The sequence below is a fragment of the Camelus ferus genome, chromosome 5 (assembly GCF_009834535.1).
Source record: "Camelus ferus isolate YT-003-E chromosome 5, BCGSAC_Cfer_1.0, whole genome shotgun sequence".
Taxonomy (NCBI): domain Eukaryota; kingdom Metazoa; phylum Chordata; class Mammalia; order Artiodactyla; family Camelidae; genus Camelus; species Camelus ferus.
The window spans coordinates 58,617,815-58,644,205 of NC_045700.1; the positions used below are offsets into that span (position 1 = coordinate 58,617,815).

Genomic DNA, 26,391 nt, shown 5'->3' on the forward strand with positions numbered 1-26,391 from the left:
ACGTACAGGCTACAAAGGAGAAATTGTCCAGAAACTCAGTGACACCAAAGGCCATTTATAGCAAATGAGCTGGCGATGTTCTATATACTGCTTTTAAAAAGGCCTCAGAGTCTCAAGTTGTTTCCCAAAATAAGGAGTCATTCAGCCCATCAGACTCTTGAGTTCTTATATTGTTCAGCTGACAATTATGTGGAGAGGAGAGGTTTGGGAAATTTGTCCTTGATATGGAGAGGGCAGCAGAGGGCAAGGAAATCAATGTGATACATTTTATCACATTTCACACTTCCATCAGTAATTTTTAAAAATATTTTATAGTTTCCTGTGTCTTGGGGCAAACTACTCTTCAGCTCCTTTAGTAACTTCATTTTTGTTTTACAGAGCTGTGAAATTCTCTGCTTTGTGTAATGAAAGAAATTTTTGTAAATGGGCTGTTAAGAAAGTACAGCATTTTACATAACCTGCTATTTCAAGTGTCATTTATGTTCTAGTTTTGTTTTACATTTTAGATTTGTGCCCAGTGTTTGAAGATGAAAAATAATTATACCAGTCATCAATACGTCTGGAGCATTCACTACCAATTTTTTAGACAATCTATGAGTAATAAAAAGATTCATCCTTGTCTTCCTCCCCAATGTGCACATATCAAATGGGAAATGGCCAGCAGTGGCAAGTCTTAATGCTGAAAAGCAGAAACTTCAGCTCCCAGTCCCAACTATCACAATTCTTTATCATATATGAGTACTTTAACAATCATCAAAGGCTAAACTATATTATTAATTTAAAAATATATGATGCATTTGGATTATAATTTTTATTTAAATATCTCCAAGTAATCAATGGGTTCATTTTGGTATAAATATACAAATATAAATTAAGATAGTCTCTGACCACAGTAATTAAAGTCTTAATTAAATACTAAAATTAGTCAGTCTATATAGCCAAGCTTTTCAAAGTTCTAAATAATCAGTGGCTCACTGTTTATATGGCTTAGAAATCAGGTGCATTCTGCATATTCATCTCATATTGCTCTAATTACTATTTAATTAAAATGTGTAGTTATTTATACACAAAACACACACATAAATAAGGAGTGAGCAAAAGAGCAATTTATAAACTTGATTTTGAATATGTTCTGAAGTTATAGCAGCCACATAAATCTGAGTCCTCCTTGATGCCCAAGGATAAGGATCACCTCCTGTGATCACTTATTACCAAAAAAAGGTTATTATTCCTACTACATAGAAAATACCTATTGCAGGTTTCACTCACCAGTTGAATAGTGTATTATTTTAATTTTTTTAAGTATGTGAGTGATACCATCTCATGAGATTAGGAGAAACACATGGATCTCATTTTCTCATTTTACAGAGACTTACTTTTGTTTTCTCTGGAATAATTGCAATCATAAGATATTATTGGATGAGTGAAATTTTATAAATGTGCCTAGTCTTCCCTTTCAGCATCATCTCCACTTCCATGATTTTGGAATGAGAAGAATCCGGAAAATTGTTCCTGGGACATCTGAAAACTTTCCTCCATAAACAGAATACACAGCTAAAACAATCAAGGGACACTTAAAAAGTTTCCGTTAAAGTAACTAAAATTAATTTTACACACATTTATTTGTAAGAAGAGATCCTTTATTAATTCGCTTCTTGCAGTCAATCTGTAAGGCCCATCAGTTTGGCTCCAAAAGCCACAATGTACTTAATTTACTAAATTTATCCTGGTTTCTGCTCAATTTTTATGAATCTGCTAAAAATTCTCCAGATTACTTCAATTATTTGTGTCATGGAAATCATCAGTAACAGGAAGAATTAATAAGTCACTCCGCTTCTGAGGCATGAGTACCTCATTTCAAATGCACCTTGCTCATTCTAATATGTTCATCCTACCTACTTAAGAAAGAGGAGGTTCTGGTTTTAGAAGTCATATTCAATTAAATATAATGCACATTTATTGAGAGATTACTCTGAGTATGCCAATATGTACAGGGCAGAGTCTTGGCCCTCCAAGGGCTTTTATGGTTTGGTGATGATAGACAGAAGCTCTCATATCTATAATCCACATAATACTGGGATGAGTTCTATTATAAAGGTACACAGAAATGAACCGAGTATGGTAAAAGGACTTAAGACTCACAAGGAATCTGGAAAGAGCATATGGATGAAATTTAAGCAGATCATCAAAGAATGAATAGCATTTCAGCAAAGATATGCTGAAGGGAGGTTAGGGAAGACACAGAGGAAAACACTCAAGTGACTCAAAGAAATTGATCTTAATCTAGCAGAGTTAAATCACAGGCCATTCAACACTACAAAGCGGGGGCATAAAAACTCAATGTTTTAAAATCATGAAGTATTTAAATAAAACTTATACTTACTTATGCTTATAATTTTATTAGGTAAAACTTAATATTTTAAAAGCATCAAGTATTTACAGTAAAGGAGATGGGAAGAGGGGCCAGGGAATATTTAAAAACCAACTGCAATAAATCCCAACCTTAATAATAAGGTAATTATTACATTTTAGGGTACAATGATTTTTGATGATTTCACTAAACTAATAAACTGTTGTACTGGATTCTGCAGAACCCGTCTGTCATTAGAGAGGCAAAGAAAGACACTGATAATACCCCCACATCTTTAGTCTTGTAGCAAAAAATAAAAGCATTTCTAAGACTCTGCATGGTTTTGTTTCCTGTAGAACCACACCCATATCTTTGCTTCCAACAGAAGACATCACTAGAGAAAAAATGTGCATGAATCAGTAACCATACATAGATTTGAGTTCTGCTTTTCACATAGCAACCTCATCTCATCTTCTAAGCTTACTCCAAAGTGGATTTTCAGCTGCCTAAGTCAACACAACAAAGGGAAGTAGAAAACAAACATCTGTCCCTCTCTTATCTAAGTCTGTGAGTGTTACTGGCCCTTTAAAAATGTTTGGAAAGATAAGCATAGTTCCAAATTCCAAATCCTGAAGAAAGGGAATGCATAGCTAGTATAATCAAAGTAAGTTTAAGTTAAAAAAAGAAATCTATAAAAACTCATCTTGTGTCATTAAGAACTTGAAGTGTGGTATCTCTGAAAGAATTGTTATACAGAATATTATATCTGGCAGTACTGGGCCTTAGGAAACATGAGCTCTGGTCCTGGGACAGTCTCTGATTAACCTCTTGACCTGAGGAGGACCGCATCCATCATCAGAGCCCAATTCGTTGTTTGCAAATGGGATAGTAAAAGTCCCTTCATATTTCCAAGTATCATTACAGGGACTATTCACAAATGAGCTTTATAAATTCTAAAAATTAATCAAATATAACCTATTATTCTCATTATTACCACACCTAAAGGATGATTAAATACAAAAAGACCATTTATGAAAAATCCTATTAATCTCTTTGCTTAATGGACAGTGGCTCCTAAAGTTATTTTTAGCCATTAAAAGCGTATTTTCAATGGGTAAAAGGACAAGACAAGTGAGCAATGCAATGTTCCCTGGTTTGGCAGTGTTTCCTTCAGACTGCCTAAACTCAGAAAGAACTTCCAACTTGATTATTGCTCTAACAGAATGAGCTAAGAGGAGAGCAAGGGTTTGGAGAGACAGGATGGGAAAGAGTAAAGAGGGGGACAGTCCAATATCCTTTTGGAAAAAAAGAGTTTTCCATTTGCTTGAAGTAATGAACAGAATTAAAATATTATTCCTTTACCATTTATGACAATGAGAGCTACAAACATAACTACTACTAGAAATGATAGTCTCCAATTAAACACAGAAAATACAAAAATGGCATGTGGTGCATCTCAAGTCTCTGTTTTGATACTGCAAAGCACTTTCACAAAAACAATGAATTTCTCAACCACACAGTGCAATACAAATCTCATTTTATAGATAACTAACATTGAGTTCAATGAGGTTAAGTGAAATATCAAAATTACACAAGTAAGTAAATCACTCAGGACTGAAACCCAGATCTGACTCCTAGTTCTTCCTCTACCTCAGAGAAAGGTCTAAGCACTCCTGGGTGCTCCCAAGACCTTCTTTTTTATGTGTGTGTGTGTTTTTTGGGGGGTGGGGTACCAGTGAGTCTGTGAAGTTTGCTCTTTTCCAGTTACATAGCTGTATGAGGCCAGGTTTTTTTCATATACTTAAACCATAACAAAATATGGCAACAGATTGAAATCAGATGCAAATTTGAGAATCCTGCTGTACTCTGTTAAGCCAGACATTAAAGAGATTTGCAAAAATTGAAAATAATGCTACTTTATCATTAAGTTTTTTTCATTTTTTGGTAAATATAGTTATTCTTATAGTAATGCATCACTGATGTTAACACAAAATGGATATATTGTTTTCTAAATGAATTGGTAACTTTTTAAAAATGTCTTGAGTTTTAACTTCTAAAATGGTAAATATCAATAAGTATAATCTACTAAATGTTATCTGGGGTCCTTATAAAAGTAAAAAGGTCTCCTGAGACCAAACCAAAAGTATGAGAAACACCACCCTATACTGTGATCTAAGAATGCCCATTTCTCTTCTACATTTTCAATACAGTATGTAATTTTTCAAGTTTATAAGAATAACATATGCTTCTCCAATCCTTAAAAAAGAGAAAATGCAGAAAATATAAAGAAAATAATTTCACTAATAAAACCCTAATATAGTCATTGTTAACATACTATTTCTCTTCAAAAATTTTTTCATTTGAGAATTCATTTTACATTTAATCCCTTGCTTGATGTACTACTTTTTTCTCAATTAACACTATGAGATATGCATTTAATGGATGTTACTAAAAATTCTATGAACAGCTCTTTTAACGAGTGTATAATATTCCACTATATGTCTAATTTATAATTTATTTAGCCATCCCCCTGTCCTCAGATGCTTAAAATGTTCTGCAACTCATAATATTGTAAATAAAGGGAGGTGGAGAGAGTTCTTGGAAAGATTCTTTAAGTTTCCAGGTGGTAGATAAAGGCACCTGGAGACAAGCACATGCTTTGTTGTGGTTAGGGAAGAATATGTTAAAGCTGTTGAGTTGATTTTAAAAGAATGCTTATTTAGCTTTATTTAGTTCATTAATGATATTTAAACTGAGATTCAAATGACAAAAAGTAGCTAGCCATGAGAATTTCCAGACGAAGAAAACTCTAGCAAAAGTTCATACAAAAGCATTAAGATATGATCTGCTTAATATATTTAAGAAGCAGAGATGATTAGTATGGCCAGATGTTTCAGATCACTGTTCTCTTATGTGGCAGAAATTTCTCATAGACCCTTGCTATTTTTCATTCTGCAAACTTAACCTTTAATAAGATATATATTTAGATCTAGGAGTACATCACTCCTACCTGGAAGAAGCATATATTACTCTTTACCCTCAATTTTCCACATGGAGGCTGGGAGAATAAATATATAAATATTATTATCTTTAGATAATCAAGATAAAGATATACAGGTATAAAGATAATGAATACACTTACAAGTATAGAATCTAGCCTGGCAATCACTCATCTTTGCAGTGCTGCTGGAGTAAAGTGAGATCTTTTACCACCTCTCTGTGACTATTTGATTATGAGCAAAAGACCTTATGAATGTGAAACAGTATGAAGCTAATCTTGAAATGGATGAAATGTGGACCACAGAAGGGGAAACATGGTAGGCAGATGGTATCACTTTTTGGAAAAATCACATGATAAAGGAAAGGCAGGGTAGTAGATTTTCTAGAAAGATAGGAGGAACTAGGAAAAGTTTTATGTGTTGGTTGTGTTGGTTTGTTGACAGATGGGAGGCATATACTGAACACTGCCATTTATCATTTTATTAATGATAAATCTGAGAAGTCAGATAATCATCCTTAAATTTTTTTCATAATAGTAGATGAAACATATTAAAGGTCTGAAAATCAACCCCTTACCTACTGTTGTAGAACATATATAAATTGCCCTCTCCAGGGATACACATAAGTGATAAAAATAATCATTAGAAATGATAGTCAGCATCAGGCTACCCATCTCTCAACTTGAGAGATACTAATTTTTCTTTTCAGCAATAGTCAGTTTTTTAGATTCCAAACTGGAAAGCAAGGGAGAGTTGTTGATTTTTATTTTCAGAGTAATTCTCTAATTTATAATTATTCATCAACTACTTTATCTATATATTCATTCATTCAGCCATGTTAACATATGTTCTCTAAAATTATGTTTTCACACAATGTTCTTCTATTGACTATGGTTCGAGAGAAAGAATCAAGACCAATTCTTTTTGTAACTTTTTGGGAGTTACAAAAATATGAGTTATGGAATCCTATAAATATGAGTTGTCGAGCAGGCCCATGACTAAAAAGCAAGATAGACCACTTTAATAATTCTATTCTTATTAGCAAAGATTTATATAATCCACACACAAGTGTTCATTAAAAACTTAAATGTAAAAGTATCTAATTAATATTAGCAAGGGGAATGAACCATGGGATAATGCCATAAACAACTACAGAGTAGGATTTATTAAGGTAGCATTTATTTAGCATTTTCTGTTCTCTTGAAAATCTGTAACAACCCACAAAGTTATGTTTGTTTGTTTTTATTTTAAATCACAAAGCTGTTGGAGTAGCTAATTATTAAAAAAATAGCCAGAACTCTAAAAATTCAAAGTCTAAAGTATGTACAGATACAGCTCTACAGAAATTTCTGCAGTTAGAATATTTATCCTGATAAAATAAATTCAAAAAAAAGCATCAGATACACTTGGTTTTCTCTTTTTGCCCCATCATACTCATTCTCCACCTTTCTTTGTACATCTCTTTGCCCCATAGGGCCGACATTTACAGGTTGCATCAACAGACACCCTCGTTCTCTGGCTACTTGTTATGGTTTGGCCACTGGGAAGCACAGTAGGCGAACTGGAAAGCAGGAAGAGAATGAGGTCAGAGGATTTACTCCCCTGGCCCCCTCCTACCAGGCTGTGGTTAGAGAATGGCTACATTCCTGTGGGGTAGCTTTTTCCTACAGCAACATCTACCCAGGTTCCAAAAACTGCTTTCCTCTTTCTCTTTTTCAGGCCTAAGGATGACAAACACAGATCTTGGCTGCTTTACCATTTGCTGTCAATCATACTTTTCTTCACACACCTTTGAAAATAATATCTTCATTCATTACCCTCCATTATCCCCTTGGAGAATCTCATTTGTTTTTTGCCAGGATCCTGGTAGATACAATCTATCAAAAACAGAATGCTTCCAAGTGTTAGACACAGAAGAATACTGGTGAGAAACAGAAAAAGATGACTAAGAGAAGAGGTTCAAGGTGAGATTAAGGGAGATACTTGCTTTAGCAATTTGTAGGCAAGGATTTCACAAATTTATAAGTAAGACAGAATTAGTAGTTAAAAGCAAAATGATCTAATAAAACCAAAAATATTAATAATAGTCATGATAATAATAATTAAATTTATTGAACATTTTGTGCCAGGCTTTCTACTAAGTGCTGTCTGGGCATGAAGTCATTTAACACAAACACCATATATGAAGTAGGTTCAAAGTCAAGAAAACCAAAACTTAGAATGCTTAAGTACAGTCAGGCAAAGATATTGGTTAGAAATAGGTTTCAAACTCTGGTACCTTTGACTCCAGAGTCCATTCCCTCAACTAAAATGCAGTATCACCAAATGGTAGTTATTTAGCCAAATAATTTCTACCTTTTTCAATGATAGCATTCATATATAACATTTACATGAGGAGGTAATATAGCACTTAATCAAGTGATCTGCGACATTTACCAGATCAAAGCTTAGAAAGTCTGTGGGGAAAGAACAGGGCAAGCAGGAAGGAGAACCTCACTGTAAAAGTCACTGTAATCAATGCCAACCTCATGGATGCTGGAAACAAGTGAAGATATACCTTGAAGGAGTGCTCAAGAAAATAAAGCCAAATCAAAGCCATAGACCCTTCCAATTTGCTTTTTTTTGCTACTACCTTTCTTTCTCTACTCTATTGTTCAGCAAATATCCAGCCCCATTAATGCCAGCATGGAAACTAAAAAGAGAAACTGAAAAATAAAAGGAGAAAAGGAATGAAAGAAAAAGGAAGCAGAAGAACAGAAAAACACATGAAAAACCAGAGGCATAGTTTAAAATAAGAGTTCTTTAGACTCTCAATAAAATTAGTATATGATAAAAATAGATAAACAAGAAGGACCAACTGTACAGCATAAGGAACCATATTCAATTTCTTGTAATAAGCTATAATGAAAAAGAATCTGAAAATATATGTGTATATGTAAAAAATAGTGTATGATATCTCTATTAATAAATCATATTAATAATAAATTATGAGTTTGAAAAGTTTATATGTTTATAGAAGGAGATGAAAAATGAGTTTATAAGTGCTCAAAAAGGAAACGGAAGATAAATATGAAAATATTTAGAAATGAAAGCCATAGTTAAAAGTAAAACCAATGACATATAATGGAAAAGAATTTGAAGAGAAAAAAATATATATGTATGTATATGTATAATTGAATCACTGTGCTGTACACCTGAAACTAACACTGTAAATCAACTACATTTCAATAAAAAATAAAATTAAGAAAAGTAAAAACCATGGAATAAATATTACTGAAAACAGAAAGAGAGTGAACAGGTTAAAGGTACTCACAGAAAAATGAAATGAAAAATAATACAGTTATTAAAGCATAAAAAGGGAATGATAGATATTGGAAAACTAAAGAAATCTGAAATTCAATAAACATATATATAATTGGTGCTCCTGAGTTAAAAAATAGAACAAATGGAACAGAAAACATACACAAGAATATGAAAAATCATGTTTAATAAAGAGACCATGTTGAATATACATACAAAAGAATATATATATATATATAAAAATGAGAAAAATCAAGTTGGCTTGGAAATTTTCCACAGTAATATTCAGCACCAGAACAAAATGAAGTGATGTCTACAAAATACTGAGGGAAGGAAAAAGTGTCAAAACAATTAACACTTCTCAAAACAGAAATTTGCAATAGTGAAAATTCAGCTAATCAAGAGATGGCTTTAAATGTGGTGAAATGGAGGCACAATGTGAAAAGATCATGTTAAAAACCAAAAAAAAATTGGCTAAAGGAAAAACCTGTTATGTTTGATGGTGTAAATAACAAACAAATAAATGAACAAACAAGCTAATCCAAATTAAGGGGTTGGAGATGAGGGAGGGTATAAAGAAGATGAAAGGTACTAATTTTCACTATTTTCATTGCTTAGTCATTAGATATAGTTCAAAATGAAATATAGAACTAGAGGGCATCTAGCTTCCAACTAGGAAGTAAAAAGCTAATAAGTGCATTGCTCCCATCCTAATAGTGAAAAACAGAAAATCTTCAAAATTATAAGTTTTCTTTAACCCAATAGAAAGTTGAGGTTATAGGGAAGCCAAGCAGCTTGGATTCCAACAATATGAAAAGAAGATGTGATTGCAAAACAAATTTGAAGAAGTGAGAGGACAAAAGAAGTATTTGAAGAGATAATGGCTGAGAGTTTATCCTAAATAATAAAATTTATAAATGCACTGATCCAACAAATTCAGAAAACACCAAGCAAGATAAATACCAAAAAGGAAAAACAAACCATGTAGGCATATCATATTTAAACTTTTGAAAATCAAAGATAGAAAAAAAATTTTTAAGGCAGCCAGGCTTAAATGACATGTTAATACATAAAGTGAAACAAAGAATTATACCATATTTCTCACCAGAAATGTTGCAAGACAGAAGACAATGGAATACCACTTTTAAAGTGGTGAAAGAAAAAACAATGCCAACCAAAAATTATTTACCTAGCAAAAATATCTTTTAAAACAAAAAAGAAATATAGATTATTTTAGACAAACAATAACTCCCTGGCACTACTGGCAGCCCTGCACTGTAAGAAATGCTAAAGACAATTCTTTAGGCAAAGGGAATATGACAGAAACGTGGGTCTATACAAGGAAATGAAGATCTTTGGAAATGGTTAAAATTAAGGTGAATATAAAAGATGTTATTTTCATTATTTTTACCCTAAAATATAATTGAATGTCTAAAATGACAGTAGTAACAATTATAGCATATGGAAAAGTAAACGATAAGATAAAAATAGCATAAAAGATGAGACAGGAGAATTGGACATGTACTGTTACTAAAGTTTAACACTATATATGAAGGTTGACCTTGATTTTAAAATGTATATTATAAACCACAGAGCAACCATTAACAAAATATTTTTTAAATATATTAATAAGTCCATTAAGGAGATAAAATGGAATCATACAAAATACTCATTGAATCCAAAAGCAGACATACTAGACACAGCTAAAGAGAAAACTAATACATTGGAAAACAGAACTTAAAAAAATATGCAGAAGACAATACAGAAAAAACAATAAAATAAGAAATATGAAAGGGACATTAAGAGATATAGAGGTTAGAATAAGAAGTTCTAATACACATCTAACTAGAACCCCAGAAGGAGAAAGTCAAGAGAATAGGAAAGAGGTAATATTCAAAAAGAAAATAGCTAAAATTATTTTCAAAATCGAAGGTTACTCTGGTCCTCAAAATTACAAATGTAACAAGCTTAAACAGTATAAAGTATAAAACAGTATAATTAAAAAGGAATTCACAAATAAGTGAATTTTACTGAAACTGCACCACACCAAAGACACAATAAGAGCAGCACAAGAAAAAGAAAGGCAAATTACTATGAAAAAAACAACAAATAAGCTTAGAGCTAATTTCTCAACAGCAACAACAGAAACCAGAAACCAGTGTAAGTCACTTTAGAACTATACTCTAGGAAGAAAACAAAAGTTATCTCAGAAAAGAAAAAAAATCTGAGATGCAAGCAAAGAAAAATGGTATACAAATGAGTAAATCTAAATAATCATTGACCATATAAAACAATTTCCCAAATTCCAAGGGATTAATAAATATAATATAAAGCTAAAATTATATATTATTATTTCATATTAATTATTACATATATGTTATATACAATGTATTATATATGATAAATTTATATATTCTATGTATAATACAATACATATAAAACAAATATTCTATGTATTAGATAACAAATAATACATGTATATTATACATGTTGTATTTTATGTATTATGTAAAAATATAATATGTCTATATATCTATATGCTATCCATATAATGTATATATACACATACATAGAATTTGGGGAGTAAAGCACTTTAAGCTCCTATTTTAGTTGGTAAGGGATTAAAGATATTATAGAGCCATTAATTTTAACATATGTGTAAAAATATCTAGGAAAATAATTTTTTAAAATAAAAATTAAATGCATAAAATACAATCTAGTTGGGGGAGGCAGGGTAGAATGTAAACTAAAAACAAAATCCACTATCCCCCTCCCTGAAAAAATTAAAAAAGAAAAAACAGAAAAATAGGATAAATCAAAAGAATGCAATGCAATGTTAAAAATTAAGACATAGTAAATGTAAATCAACTGAATTATTCAGTTAAAAGCCATAGATTGTCAGACCAGATCTTGAGAAAAAGCTGGATTTGGAATGAGTAGAAGAGAGAGGTAAGGAGAGCAAGTTCAGGGAAAGTGTGGTGGATGGAATAAGCTTTACTTACTTAAGTCACAATAAGTGAATCGGCCAGACGAGGCAGAGGTTTCAGATTCAGGAGCAGTAGAAATTAACTTCTACACGTTCAAAATTCATGGGGTAGAAAAGCGAGAGCTACTGAGCAAGAGAAAGAAATGACAAGAGTAGTTTACAAGCAAGTAAGGTCAATTTAAGGAGACAGATTAGAACATGAGATTCCATAACTCACTTGGAGGATAATGATAGATTCATCGTGGGCCTGATGAATGAGAATCATCACTAAAATAATTCTTTGGTGGAAGATTCAGCCAGAAGGTAGAGATGAGGATGAAGGGGAAGGGAATGTGGGATCAAAGACGTAAGCTCATTTATTAAACTTTTCTCGAGGTCAATTTCAATCATTCACCTTTCACTACTTGCTACACTTATATATACCATTAATTAAATGAAATGATTTCTTCTTCAAAAGAGTTTTGCTTAATAGCCCAAGTATTTCTAGAACAATATTACTACTGATAGACTTCAAGCCTCTTCTCTGCTAAATATTTTTCCCTCTAGTGGCATGGAAATGCTAAGAATAAAAGTTCAACTTCAGTAAATTCCCACTGGTACAGATAAAATACAAATCTGAAATGGAGTCTCTAAAGGTATATTTTGGAAACAAGAGAAAGTAAGAGTCCTTCAAATGCATGTACAAGTCAAGGATATATAATGAGGATATAACATGACCATAATATAATTGTCCCACCTTATTTCTTTGCACCCTCCCAAATCTAAAAGTGGAATTGCTTTCAAGTTCTAACCAAAAAAAAAAAAAACATAGAATAAACTTAAGTACAATGTAGTCAAGAACCAAACACCAGAACTCTAACTTACAATCAACACACCCATCCCATAAATACAGGAGAAACTCTGATGGCGCGGTAGAATTACAGGGAGCAGACCAGTATTTGCTTTGGCAGATGTGGAGTCTGTGCAAATAGGAACACAGCTGTATGCTGAGTATTTTAGTGTTTCTAAAACTGCTGAATCAGACATAAAACAATATCCAAAGTTGCAAGGTATCAGCAAGTTTAGAGAACAGAGTGCCATTCTAAGTAGTTTTTAAATTTTTATAGACGAAGTGACCTGTATTAAGTATTTTTGTCACCATGTCAGTTGTAACACAGTACTTCCATCTTCAATATTGAAGGTCACATCTTACTTACATAGGTACAGTTCTTGCTCCAATTTAGATATTTTATTCTTTTCCTCAAATGTAACAAGGCAAACTCCAGAGGACCTAGTGACCCTTTAACCTAAAAGAGACTTAATCGATATATAATTAGTTACACATGTATGGGAATTTCAACAAAACTGAAATATGTCACACTGAAGTTCTGAGAAAGCAATACTGAAAAGTTATTGAGAATAAAATTGGAAAACTTGGTCCATGATTATCCCTATCGAAATATAAGGCATTTGCACAGAAAGCACTTTAATTCTCCCAGTTCAGTAAATTACACTATTTTATGGAGAAGTCTAAATCTCTTTAGCATTTCAGAAATAAAAATGAAAAAGAAGTGCCTTTTTATTTACCTATAAGGCATTGCCCAAAGATGTTTGATGAATGAATAATGACTGAATCCCTCCTTAGTGCCTTACTTTTCTCACTGTTGAAAATATTTAGGGCTTCTGTCTGGACTAATTAATTACAACCTACTACAACCTATCTTGTTCGTAAATTATGTGTTCACGTGTATCTAACTTCCCTACTCATTTAGAGTTTTACACCTATTTGTGTTTCAGTAATTGTAATTGAATTGACTTAGACTTAACTTTCAAATTATCAAATCCATTTTATCTTTAAATGCTAATCCCACCAAACTAGGATACTTCCTACTTTAATTCACTTTCCCTTTAGATTTCTTGACCCAATACTAAAAAAAAAAAAAAAAAAAGAACATTCCACAAAGACTACAGATAGGTTTCATCCTATGGGCTGACTTCCAATAGATTTATAATGACTACCTGCAGCATTTTACTGGGAAGAACTTGAGAACAAATCTCTGCATTGAACAGGAAAGAATGTTGTGTTAGAGTAATTATTACTGCTATGGTCTTAGAAAGATGGGTGAAAAGTGGTAAAATACCATTTATTTGGGACCCCAGGTCTTTGTATCTACTGGTAGATCTTAAAGTCTCACCTCACAGAACTCTAAAGTAGTTAAAGCTACTACACATCTTTCTGCAGAATTCTCCATTCTCTGTAGTTTTTCATACCTTGAAAAAGGAAAGAGAATTCTAACACTGTTGCCCTAACAACCACGATACTTCCTCTTCGCTTCATTTAAAGATTTGACTGATAGTCACCTCTACTTCCCACCCTCAGGTTGAGACATCCTTAAAGAAGCCAAGAAACAAAATTCCTTCTCAAAGGAATGCAGAGACCTCTGCCTTAAACATTTAGCTTTTTTTGTTTCCTATTTTATTTGCCAAAAGAGAAGAAAGCTTTTTTTCTAAAACAAAAAATTTCCAAATTAAGGAAAGAATAATTACTTTATGTTTACTATATACCATGCTAAAAGCTGTATGTGGATTATCTCATTAGCACAGAAAATCCTGGAAGAAAGGAATTATTATCACTTTCACTATTATCATCCCTAACTTAGAGGTAACAAAATGGAGTCTTAGGGATGTTACGTGATGTGCTCAGGGCCTCAGTGCTGGTGAGTAGAAGAAAAGGGCTATGAACCCAGGAAACCTAATTCGAATGCCATGTTCTTAATTACAATGGGAGGCTACATGTCTCAGTGAGACCATAAGTCACACTTAGATCCTAGTAAAATAATTGAGCTGAATGTTAACGTTCAGAAACCGCACAGTTGGCATTGGCCTTGGCTAAGATTCCCGTGTTCATGTCGTACTTGCTACCTAACTGTACCTCACAGAGACACTCTTCCTTTGTATGTAATATGGAGATAAGGCTCCCTAAATGGTGGACTACTATGAAGATTAGTAAAATTGCTGCATGTCAGACATCTGGCCAATAGGAGATCTCCATAACTGTTGGTTGTCTACACGTATATTTTAATTTCTTACAAGTCCTGTAAGTAAGATCCCTAGGGTTTAAAAAGGGATCTATAATTCATTAGAGAGCAAAAATAATCAACATTTTTGGTGAATCACCAGTTTTTGTTAAACACTAGAATCAGGACATCACATTTATTAGAAAAACTGGTAGAGGTTTTAAGTAATTACAGCAACAATTTCATATAACCCCACCAAAATTCTACTTTCTTAAAATGAATTGTTTAAAGAGCAGTGGGTCCCCTCCTTCCCCCAAATGAACTGCTCTTAGCATCTCTTCAGTCTACAATGATTACTAGGTGTGTATGTCACACCACAGTCTGGGAGTAGAGGAACTGATTACGGAGTGGGGAAGGGATAACAGGACGTGTGTGGAGGTAACTGGCCCCTGACATGACACCAGGAAGAGGAAATTAGTAGGGAAAGAGCTGGTCTGAGTGAGTTCAGATTCACTGGTAGACTCCATAGGAAGGGCAAGTGGTTAGAAACATGTCAAAGCCAGGAAGGTGATAATAACCACACAAGCAGATGGCAAGAACAAGAGTATCCAACCTTGAGGCAAATGCTGAAAGGAGCTTCAGAGGAGTCAATTCAACAAAGACGCGCAGGTACAGGGGCCCCAACCAAGTCCCACTGCCATCTGTTCCAGCCCTCTTGAAAGCCTACGGGCACTGCACCCAGCTTGAACAGAAGGTACATGTGGTTTCACCTTGGACGTACATGCCCTCCAGGCCAGCTGCATGCAGACGCAGAAATAGCAGCTGCCTGGATGTTGTGATCAGAGAGGAAATAAGAAGTTTCTTCTCCAAAATATACCGTGATGAATAAAAGTCCTTTGAGCGAAGGGGTGGTTCTCTGTTAAAAACATGAAGGGTTAGAACCAAGCCCGAGTGACCACTGGGAGGGGAGGAAAAACCACCAACCTTTATTTGTCATATAACTTACTTGAAAAACTATTTGCCCAACCAAGTCATGATGACAGCAATTTTATGGAAGTTGTTTAAGACGGATGAAATGTGGGAGGCAGAGAAGGGAAGAAGAGCCACAGGGACTGACTACAAGCTACAAAAGGTGAACTCCAAAGGCTTCAAGAACAGTGTCATATACTTGACAGTTACATGTGGCACTGGGCCCAAAGTCCTCAATAATTTGTTCTTAGCTGTATTCTGAGCAAGCAATTCAATAAGAACATCTAGGTGATACCAAACCTGGAGGCCTATATTAAATCCCTTGACTTGTAATATTGCACATATTTTTTTAAACACAAGTCAAATTTATACTTTTAAAAATAGCAAAATTGACTTTGTAAACATAACCTTGGATTTTATGAAATTAAAGACAAAAATTAAGATGTTTGCTCCGACAGAATTGGAGAATGTATGTTGCAGGAATCTAGCACTACTGCTGCAGATCCAACAAAAGTTAATTTTCCTCCTGTATATGTTAAATTGGAAGCAAACTAGGATACACCTATGACTTTTCAAATTTAAACCAGAGGAATGTGGATTATTAGAGTTGTGAAGTTTATTGCATTGTGGTATTTTCAAAAATCGGCTCTATTTTCTAATTGGTTCATCTAACTCCTATTTTTAACTTTTAATATGCAAGATATTTTTGAATCATTGAAACATATCTTCAAAATTAGACCAAAAATAACTCAGGAAAAAAATTAAAAATATTTCAGCTTCTATTCTATTAAATCTAAGCCACAAAAAGCTTGTTCTGTGCTATGACCCAAATGCTTACATCTGCCCCAAATTCATATGTTGAAATCCTAACCTAAAGGTTATGAAATCCTAACATAACTAAAGGTTATGGTGTTTGTAGGTGGAACTTTTGGGCGGTGCTTAAGTCATAAGGGTGAATGAGGTTAGTCCCTTATAAGAGGCTCCCGAGAAATCCCTAGCCCCTCTACCTTGTGACGATACAGTGAGAAGTCTGTGACCCAGCAGGGGACCTTCACCAGACCGTGACCGTACCAGCATCCTGATCTCGGATTTCTAGCCTCCTAAAACTGTGAGAAATAAATTTCCGTTGTTTATAAGCTCCCCAGTCTGTGGTATTTTGTAATAACAGCCTAAACAGCCTAAGACACTCTGTTATTTTATAGTTTCAATTAATCCCCTTTAATTAGCTTCATCAGTCATACAACCCCTTAACAAGCACCCAGTAGGTGCTAGTTTCTGGTCTAGGTGCTAAGGTTACATAAGCTGTCTGCAGGAAGCACACACTGCAGCTGCTTCGAAAAGCTGGTAAATAACTATATGACAATGAAATAAGTGCCCTGGGTCACTTCTTCAAGCCAAATTTCTCAAACACGTTTTCCTTTAGTTTTCTCCATTTTCACTCTCTCATTCTTCACTCCATGCGGTGCGACCATCACTCCACTGAAGAGGACCCTCCTATGATCACTATGAGGTCAATAAGTCCAGTGCAAAAGGCTCTATGCTGATCTTGCTAAACCTCAACAGCACTCAATACTGTGGTTACTCCATCTTTTTGAAATCTTTTTCTCATTGTTTCTGTTTTTAATTCTGCCTCTCTGATCACTCCTTCTGTTCTTTTGGAGTCATTCTCCTTGACTCAGCCTGTAACTGTTGAAGTTATTACACCTCGCCATTGTCTTCTCTTTCCTCTCTTCTCTTCCTAGGACTTTGATTAGAACGTGTCTACTAGAGAGTGTCAATGTACTTTTCCAGTTAGCCCTCACTTTTGCCCTGCACACTCATTTATACACTAGTGCTCTCAGTTCTCCACTTGGGTGTCTCAAAGGAATATTAAACTCAACTTGTCTGAAACCAAATTCACTACTATTCTCCTCCAACCACTCTTCTTTGCCAGTTATCACTTAATTCCCTCCAATCCCAGTTCAAAAATCACTTCCTCAGGAAACTCCATGTAGCCAAGACCAAGGGCATCTGTTCCATCATTGTATGTACAGTGCTTTGCAGAATATCTATAGCATCATGTGGGGTCAATATGATTTGAATGAATAAACAGACAATTTATGGAAGTTCAGAGATCATTAATTTGGTCTGGAACTCAGTTTAATGGAAGAATTGTCTTTTTAAGGATGGACACGATTTTGTCAAAATAGAAAGGGAGTCAGCAGAGGCAACAGACTAAGACAATGGAAGTATTACATGTTTCAGGAACATAAATCAAGGACTGCACAGCAAAGGGCACAGTGAAGAGGGGACTGGAAATTAGGAGGTAGGATGGGGACAGTAATGAGGGAGGAGAGGGAGGACTGGGAAAAGAGCTGAAAAAGTAGATTTTGACCAGAGAGTGAGGAGTCTAAACTTTATCCCATAGGCAATGAGGAGCCACTAAATGTTTCCAAATTGAGGAGGAGAGGCGGTCTGTGTTTTAGAAAGCATACCGTATTGATTATTAAGCTACCAACTCTCATCTCCAGCCCTTCCTTCTCTCCTCTGCCCTGGGATGCTAGTGCTGGGATTCTGCAAATCACTCTCTTTTGCCAGCTGGTTCTCTTAGAGTCTGTCAATAGGGGACAGTAAAGGGAAACTAGGAGACTGGTAAAAAAGACAAAGGACTCTCTCCTTTCTCGTTGCTTCGTGCTTTTATCAGAGTCACACTACCATGGCACTTGGGCTTCTTTTGGCTCTCCCAAGCCCTCCTCTTAAGGCCCACTTGAAGGTACCATTACCTTCCAGGCAGTACCCCTTCTTCCAAATCTGAGTCCCCTTCTCAGAGCCTTTCCTTTAAGTATCCAGTTTCTGAAAACCCCAGCCTCCTGCCTCTCTTCCCTCAGCCGGAGGAGTGGTAGCAGCTTCTGCAGTTATTCCTCCGGTTACTTCTTTTATTCAGTCTTCTAATAATCATTATTCAATATCTTTTCAATTCTCTGTGTTGAAATATCTCATGTGACTTCTGTAGTTCTAACTGGATCGTGATGAACACAAACAGTTTGCTTGGATTAGAAAACGGACTGGTAAGAACCAGAGTTAGAAGACAAATTAAAAGACCATCTCAATACTCTAGACAAGAGAAAAAGTAAGTCAGTGAAGCTGCAAAGATGCTAATGATGAAAACAATAATAGCTAACATTTATGGAGCACTTACAGTATACCAAGTGCTGCTATAAATCCATAATTCCTGTGATATGGGTACTATACTTACTTCCATTTCATAGACAAGAAAACTGAGGCCCAGAGAGGTTTTAACTAACAGGCTCTAGGTCACAGAGATAGTAGTGGCGGAAACAGGGTTCAAACCCCAGTCTTCTGGTTCCAAAGTCTTTCCTTTTAACAAGTAAAAAGGGACTGAATTCTTGAGTTATTTCTGAGAAAGAAGCAATAATATTTGAACACTTAATCAACAGAAAGGATCATGGAGGAAGAGTTTTTAAAAAAAAGCTTCAGAGACTTAGTTTTGGTGACTGGGTGGATGATGAAGCTTTAATAATAACCACAGTGAAAAATCATTAAAAATATCAGGTTTGGGTGCCCAGTAGGAATAATTAATTTAGTTATGAACATTTTGAATTAAAGGTGTTTGTGGGACATCTGAGGAATGATGTCAGTTGAAAACTAAATTTGAGTCAGATCCTTTCAAAGGGTTCAGAAAAAGATGAAGATTTCAGAGCTCTCAGAATAAAGATGTTAGGTAAAGTCATGAAAGCAGATGGTAATGCCTGTCCTGAAAGGCAGGCTATGGAGAGAAAGTGAGCAGAGTTTTCAAGCTGCTAAATGGAAATTCTTTTCTAATAAAGAATAGAAAATAGTCTTCAGAAGAAATATGTATTAAGCACTGGAATGGAGACCCGGGGGATGAAAGAAATGTATGTGGTATGACACACAACCAAAGTATGAAATTATTCAAGAGTTTTTCTTTTTTAAAGGAAGAGGGAAAGGGGAGATAAAGAGAGTTTAAAACAAAATACTTTAGTTCCTACACTGAAATGCAGGATCCCCTAGATCGATTTTTTTCCCCTTGGAATGATTTGGCGGCAGAGAATGAGATGACATCAGCAAACCAATACCGAGCCGAGAGTTATGAGTCACATTTCGTCTGTTTTCATTTGATTAAAATATTTTACATTTGTTGAGCTTAAAAAAAAGAAAAAGACACAGGAAGCCACTGAAAAGGGAAAACTGAATGTCCAAATACGGTTACTTTCTGACTCACCAGAATTGCAGCATCATAGGAACTAATAACTTTGACTTAAAGAGACATCTTCCAAGAAAACTTCTATTCAAGAAATAATTCCCCAAATTGCATAAAAGTGCTTTATGGCTTTCTTAAATTTTTTACTTAATACCAAGTGAAGAAAACCTGATAAAAGGGTGATCTTCTATAATACTTTAAAAAATATAAAAATCTTGTCAGCTATAGAAGAAAATGGGTAATATTTAAATGTCATCTGGTCTTCATAACTTATTTTGTTCAGATTAGTATAAACTGCTAGTTTTGATGCTTCAAATGTGTCTAAACATTTGCTCCTCTGGAACAGAGCAGGCAGGAAAAGCAGAGTAAAGGGGTGGGGGTAGGTTTGCTTCTTTACAGTGATCTGTGCCAAGTAATCTGCAAACAATCCATTTCCTGGCAAATGTCTGCTAACTGGTTTGTCCATGATTTTTCTTTCTTTCTCGTTCTCTCTCTCTCTCTTTTTTTTTTTTTTTTTTAACTGTAGCTGCTAATACTAACCTTCAGATCCCTTAACAACAAGAGAGATTTATAGTTAGGCAGGATTCACTAGGAAAAGGAATCCACTGCTGCTGACTTTAAGCAGTTATTTTTCTGCCTAAAGAATGAATTATTGTGAGGTTCTTATGTAAGTGAAAAAGGTCTTTAAATTATGAGGCATTGCAAAAACCTTAGTTATTGTTTGTTTAATAGACCAGAACATGTAGAGATTATATACGAATAGAAATAACACTGTTCGGTGCCATTTCCTAGGAAGAAAATGTGCTGTTCTCCAAGACTTCATTGCTCTTCATCCTGAAGTGACATTAATTACTGTTCATCAGTAAAATTCACCACACTCTTCAGAAACCAGTGAGTAGGTCTCTTTAAATATAACCAAAAATAATATAGAAAAATTAAGAAATTGACTCACTTAAAGTTTAAAATTATATTATGTCAAAATAATAAAACTTGGAATCCGGGTTAACTGCAGTGTAAGCCTGGTAATGCCTCCGCTAAGGACAAGGGGCGCTGTGGAGCCAGGGTCGGCTTCAGGGACTTGAGTTCTGCGCAGGCGCAGAAGGCCGCACTCGCAGCAGTGTACTTCACTTGGGTTTATTACGGTCATCTTGAAATTCTTGGTAAATTTTGAAGAAGGGAGTTCACATTTTCATTTTGCACTGACTCCTGAAAATTATGCAGCTAGCTCTGTGTGGAAATGGTGTAGCCGTTACAATGGCCCACGTGGGGCTGAAACGGTAAACCTTTGTTCTGCCTGGATGTCACTAGTTGCGAGCTACCTCGAGAAGGATGTGACCTCACGTCAGGTGAGGAGACGCTCTGCAGCTGAGACCCAGCCTGAAGGAGCTAACAGCTGGGCAACAAGACTTTCTGGAGGGGGACCACGGTATCACCTCCGTGTCCACCCCCGGCACTATTTACTTCATGGTGAGTTAAGATCTTATCACAAGGCTTTAAAGATAACTTTAGTTGCCCAGTTTTCTCCTTCTTCATTATAAGTATGTAAAGATTCCCAGAGTCTAAGTAATTTCTAAAGTCGCTTAATTTCTTAGTGAGAAAATTCCTTAGTGAGAGAACTCAAATTTGTATGAAAGTTACTCCTTCAGACTTATTTTAACTGCATTTTAAGTTTACAATTTTAACATAAATTCAGTGCATTTAAGAAAACAAGACAAGGACTAATTTTCTACCGGTTTTTTAATATGCCACTGACCCCCACAGAAGCCAATACAAAGAGACAGTTTTTAGGCTCTGTCTTTTAAATCAAATTTCACAAACAGTATTTTAGCACACCAGTATCATTTTTGACGCTCTATGGTATGCAAGCAGGATCATAAGCACCCAGCCCTCCTCCCTCCTCTTACCCAGCTCATTTTTTTCCATAGCACTTACTTATTTCTAACTTACTATACACATTTGTTATTTTCATTGCCTATCTCCTCCCTCTGCATCATAAGCTCTATGAGGTCAGTGCTTTTTATCAGTTTTGGTTGCTGTTAAATCCCTGGTATGAAGAAGAGTGGTTAACCCACGGAGATGCTCTAAAATAAGTTGTTGAGTGAATGACTGATTAAGTCCATAGAAATTTGTAGAATTGTGCCTCAAAATACAAAGTCCATAAATTCACATTTGCACAGTTCACAAAGGTCAAGTGCTGTTATGCTATATTTAACAAAAATCAAAATGGAGATGATAACGTAATACTCATAGTCTTAAACATTCCAAATTATTAAAAATAATAACAACATATACCAGTTTGAAACTCAGCTTGTTTGTGAATGATTCAAATCTACTCAGGGTCATGTTTTTGTTGCAATCTAAAGATTATCTTAAATATCTGAGCAACAGATAGAGAAGTTACTCTGATTCTTTTTACATAGAGAAAGACCCACAGAATAGTATCACGTGCTTGTGCAGTATCATGTAATAAAACTTAGTTTCTATTTTACTGATCAGAATATGATTAAGATCTGATTGTTCGCTGAGACATGAATACTTGAATCCTCAGAGTTGAGGGGTGGAGGTGGGGAAAGAAATGCTAAAGAGAAAAGGATAATAGTCAGGCTAACATTAACATTTAAAGTACATATTTGATATGAAATGTATATCCAAACATTACAACCTCTCTATCAAAAGGTATTTATTCAAGAAATGTAATTAGATAAGCTTACAATTAGGTAAAGAAAAAAGAAGGCACGTGAAATATAAGTAGGAGCAGCTCCTGATTCATGTAAACAGGGATTTCCCATTCTAATAGATCATGTTCTTAAGAAAAATCCATTCACTTTTTTCATTCATTCATTCACTTCTCTCTCCATCTACTCCTCTATGACAGCAAGGGTGAAAAATAGTGTATGGCAATTTTATAAAAGTTGGACTAAAATTTGGAAAACTAATGATGCTGGAAGCCCACAATAACTTCATGGTCTACAGAATAGAATTTCTATAAAGTAGATTTATTCAAGACTCAAATCAAACATTAGTTTCAGAAATATGAATGTGTTCTTGAGACAGTTACACCACACTCAGTATATTCTGAGTTATGGCCTTGAGGCTTTGAAAAAAAAAAAGTCACAGGGTATTACTAGAATTAAGCATAAATTAAGCATAAATAATGTTTAACTATTTCAATTGATCCAGGTAAATCACCATCATTTTGTTGCCATTTAAATTTCCTCTTATTCTCAAATGGATTCTAACTAGTAGAATAAATTCAGCTGAATGTGCTTTAGAGTTTGAGCCAGATGTCCATAAATGCTAGTGTACATCAGAATCACCTGAGATGACTGATAAAAATGGAAATTCATAGACAGGCCTCTTCCCCAGAGATTCATAAATAATAGGACTGGAGGTGCAGTCCACATATTAAGGAACATTGGAACAGATACCTGTGAATTTCAAGTTTTTGCTAGAGTTAGAAATAGTGTTAGAAACAGTATTATATAACAAAGATAAGGAACATTTAATGGATAAAAATGTTATCAAGTATGACTTTTCATAAAATATTCTCTAATACTTCTAGGTCAATGAAAAATATTTCATATCTCCTACCAGTTGTATCCTCCTAACCAGGAAAATTGCCAGTTCAAGTTTGTTCTCCTACAAAATCAAAAGAAACATCTGTGTACTAGTAAATGCCAGAACAAAAATGATTGGGTAATTTCCTTCTTAGGCTACCAAGCAGACTGATCCTCAGAGAACCTAGACTGGGCACTTGAAAAAGAACTTAAGGGCTTGACTCTGGGCCACTGGACTTTAGCCAAGGCAAACCTGTCTGCTTTCCTCCTCAGAAGGGGCAGTTGTGTTTGCCGTTCAGGAAAGGAAATCACTGATGCCCAGTAGAAAGCCTCCCAGAATTCCAACAGTCCAGCTTTGCAGCAGGCCGAAAGCAGAACATCACTGAGCATACGAAAAACAGATCTCAGGACCAGAGTAAGTCAGCATGAGTCCTGAGAGCTACTTCACATGAGGTTGCTCTAGTCTCCTGCACTGAGAAATTCTCATTCACCCAGCACAGGTATTCCCAGAATACGTCAGGATAGTTCATGGATAACATTCAAGGTCTATAAATAAATAAATCCTAAATAGCACATTTCAATCAAAATGGACAAAATGGACAAATATCTGGGTTTTCTCTAAGTCAGCCCAGCTAAAAGTGTGCTCTTATATGTTCTTTTACACAACATCTTACTATCTTGTGTTCATTAAAAAATAAATTTCTCCAAATGACTTAGCACACAAGAAACCTTCCCAAAAGAACCTCTAAATGAAGCCTTCTTGGAAAAGACATCTTTCTCATTTCAAACTTAAAGTTTTTTCCTCATCCAGACTCTTTCACACACAAGATTTAGTACAACAAAACTGTATGTTCAAACAGTATTTTATGCATAAAACCAGTCTGGCCTACACGTGCCTACTCTATAGTCCCTTCCTGTTTTTCCAAACTCAGATTATTCTCTTCAATTCCTGGACCTCTATGAATACTAGACCAAGCTAGGCAGTTGGAAGGTCAGAAATAAGCCAGGAAATCTAGAAAAAGCTAATAAGGTTATAGTGAATATGTGCGTGTTCACCAAAAGACATATACAAGAACAGCCTTAGAAGAACTTACTCCTAATAGCCAAAAACCAGTAATTACCCAAATGTGTATCAACAGAATGGATAAATAAATGTATGGTTATAATCACACAGCAAGGAGAATCAATGATCTCTAATTATACACAATTAAGTGAAAACACAATGTGGAGCAAAAGAAGCCAATATTATGTTGTTGGTACATACTGTATATTTTTATTTATATAAAGTTCAAATTCAGGAAAAATTAATCTAGGGTGCTATAAGTAAAAATAATGGTTAACTTGAGGGAGGAGGAGAAAATATATTGATTGGATGTTGGCACAGTGGAACTTTTCTGTTGTTAAAAGGTTTTGTTTTTACTTATCTGGCTCCTAACTACATGGGTCTGTTCACTCTGAGAAAATTTATTGTGTGTATTGTACATAAAAGATATATACACATTTCAATATGTACATTATATTCCAATTTTAAAAGTTCATTTTAAAAAATCCTACCATGCTGTGTTACCTCTAAGGAAAATAACTTGAAAATGGGTTAAAGGGGATGAGAGGTAAGGGCAGGGAAAGGTGGTACCAGGGAAAGCTAAGAGAAAAAAGGATGAAGATGGAAAATTATCTCATAAAGTGACTGCCAGGCTGTAAGTAAAGGGGAAGGTTTGGAGAATGAGGATAAAATCTAAATGAAAATACTTGGAGAACATCAAAGATCAAGCCCCTCAAAAACCCAAACCAGATTCTCCCTTGAGGAGAAAATACATATCAAAAATCAAATGCAACCAAGCAAAATAAATGGCATTGTATTCCCCAACTAACCATTTAAAAAATAGTGAGGTCCCTAGCTAATAACATGTAATCTCCCCCAAAATCAGTTGTCCTTTCAATTTAGATGAGATAATGTATTAAAAAGGAGACAGATAAAACATAAGAGGAATTATTTTTTTAAATAAGAAAATAAAACTTTGAAGCATGAGATACTCTAAGCATAATAACAAATTTTTCCAACTAGAAAAATATAAAACATCTATACACCCAAAAACCATGACTGGAAGTAAAGAAATTTTAAAAGAGATTGGGGGAATATCTATCTGCAAGTTATTTGAAAGGCAAAGAGTTAATATACTTGATTTGCTAAGAATACTTACAAACCAATAAAAATGTTTTAACAGAACAATAGACAAAGGACACAATCAGGAATGTCACAAAAAATACAAGTAAATGAAAAACAAAGACAAGTAAATGAAAAATGAATCAATCTCAATGCATATCAAAACTATTATAGCACTTGCAATTATAAAATTGGCTGGGACTTTAATAAATATTAATAACCAGTATTGGTATAATATAGAAATAATGATGGATATATAAATACTAAAACTATCTTGGAGGACAATTAATCAAGCTGAATTGAAACACTTTATGTTGTACATACCAGTATATACAGGTCAAGCTTGGCCCTCAGCAATCTTCATAGAGAATCAGGAAGAGGTGGTTGTGTGCAACCAGTGATGATAGAAACTCGGGAATCCAGAAGCTTGCTGGGCTCTTGTTGGGTATAACACCAGTGAGGGAGCAGATGGCTGGGCTTCTCAGGACCTTTGATACAACAGGAGCTGATCCATGAAGGGGCTAAAAAATGAAGAAAATATTTATGACAAACTGATCCAAAATGACCAGCTGCAAAATGACAAAAACCTCTCCTATCTTGAAAATAGGCTCTAATATTATTTTAACCTAAATATCTCTTATCACATCTTAATTATCAAGGAAATTTGTATTTGAATTTGGCAAAATACCAGTTGTGTTCCCTTTGCACCATTTTGCTAAAGGATAAAGTTGCTGTGGGCTTTTTTTCCTATTTACAACAAGGAGAATATAATCAGTGTTTTAAAAATAAGTTTTGAGTAAAACAGATACTTTTCAACTATGAAAAATGAGAAGAATCACTGTTTAAAA

The 26,391-nt window shown here is 34.6% G+C and overlaps 1 long non-coding RNA gene across 1 annotated transcript in view; it reads right to left on the bottom strand.

The window, feature by feature from the left end:
* LOC106730196 overlaps nucleotides 1-26,391 on the bottom strand; it is a 153,271-nt gene that overhangs the window by 1,028 nt on the left and 125,852 nt on the right. Inside the window, exon 4 of the long non-coding RNA XR_001366634.2 lies at nucleotides 25,868-26,064. This is a non-coding gene — a long non-coding RNA (uncharacterized LOC106730196). The remainder of the gene's footprint in view (nucleotides 1-25,867; nucleotides 26,065-26,391) is intronic.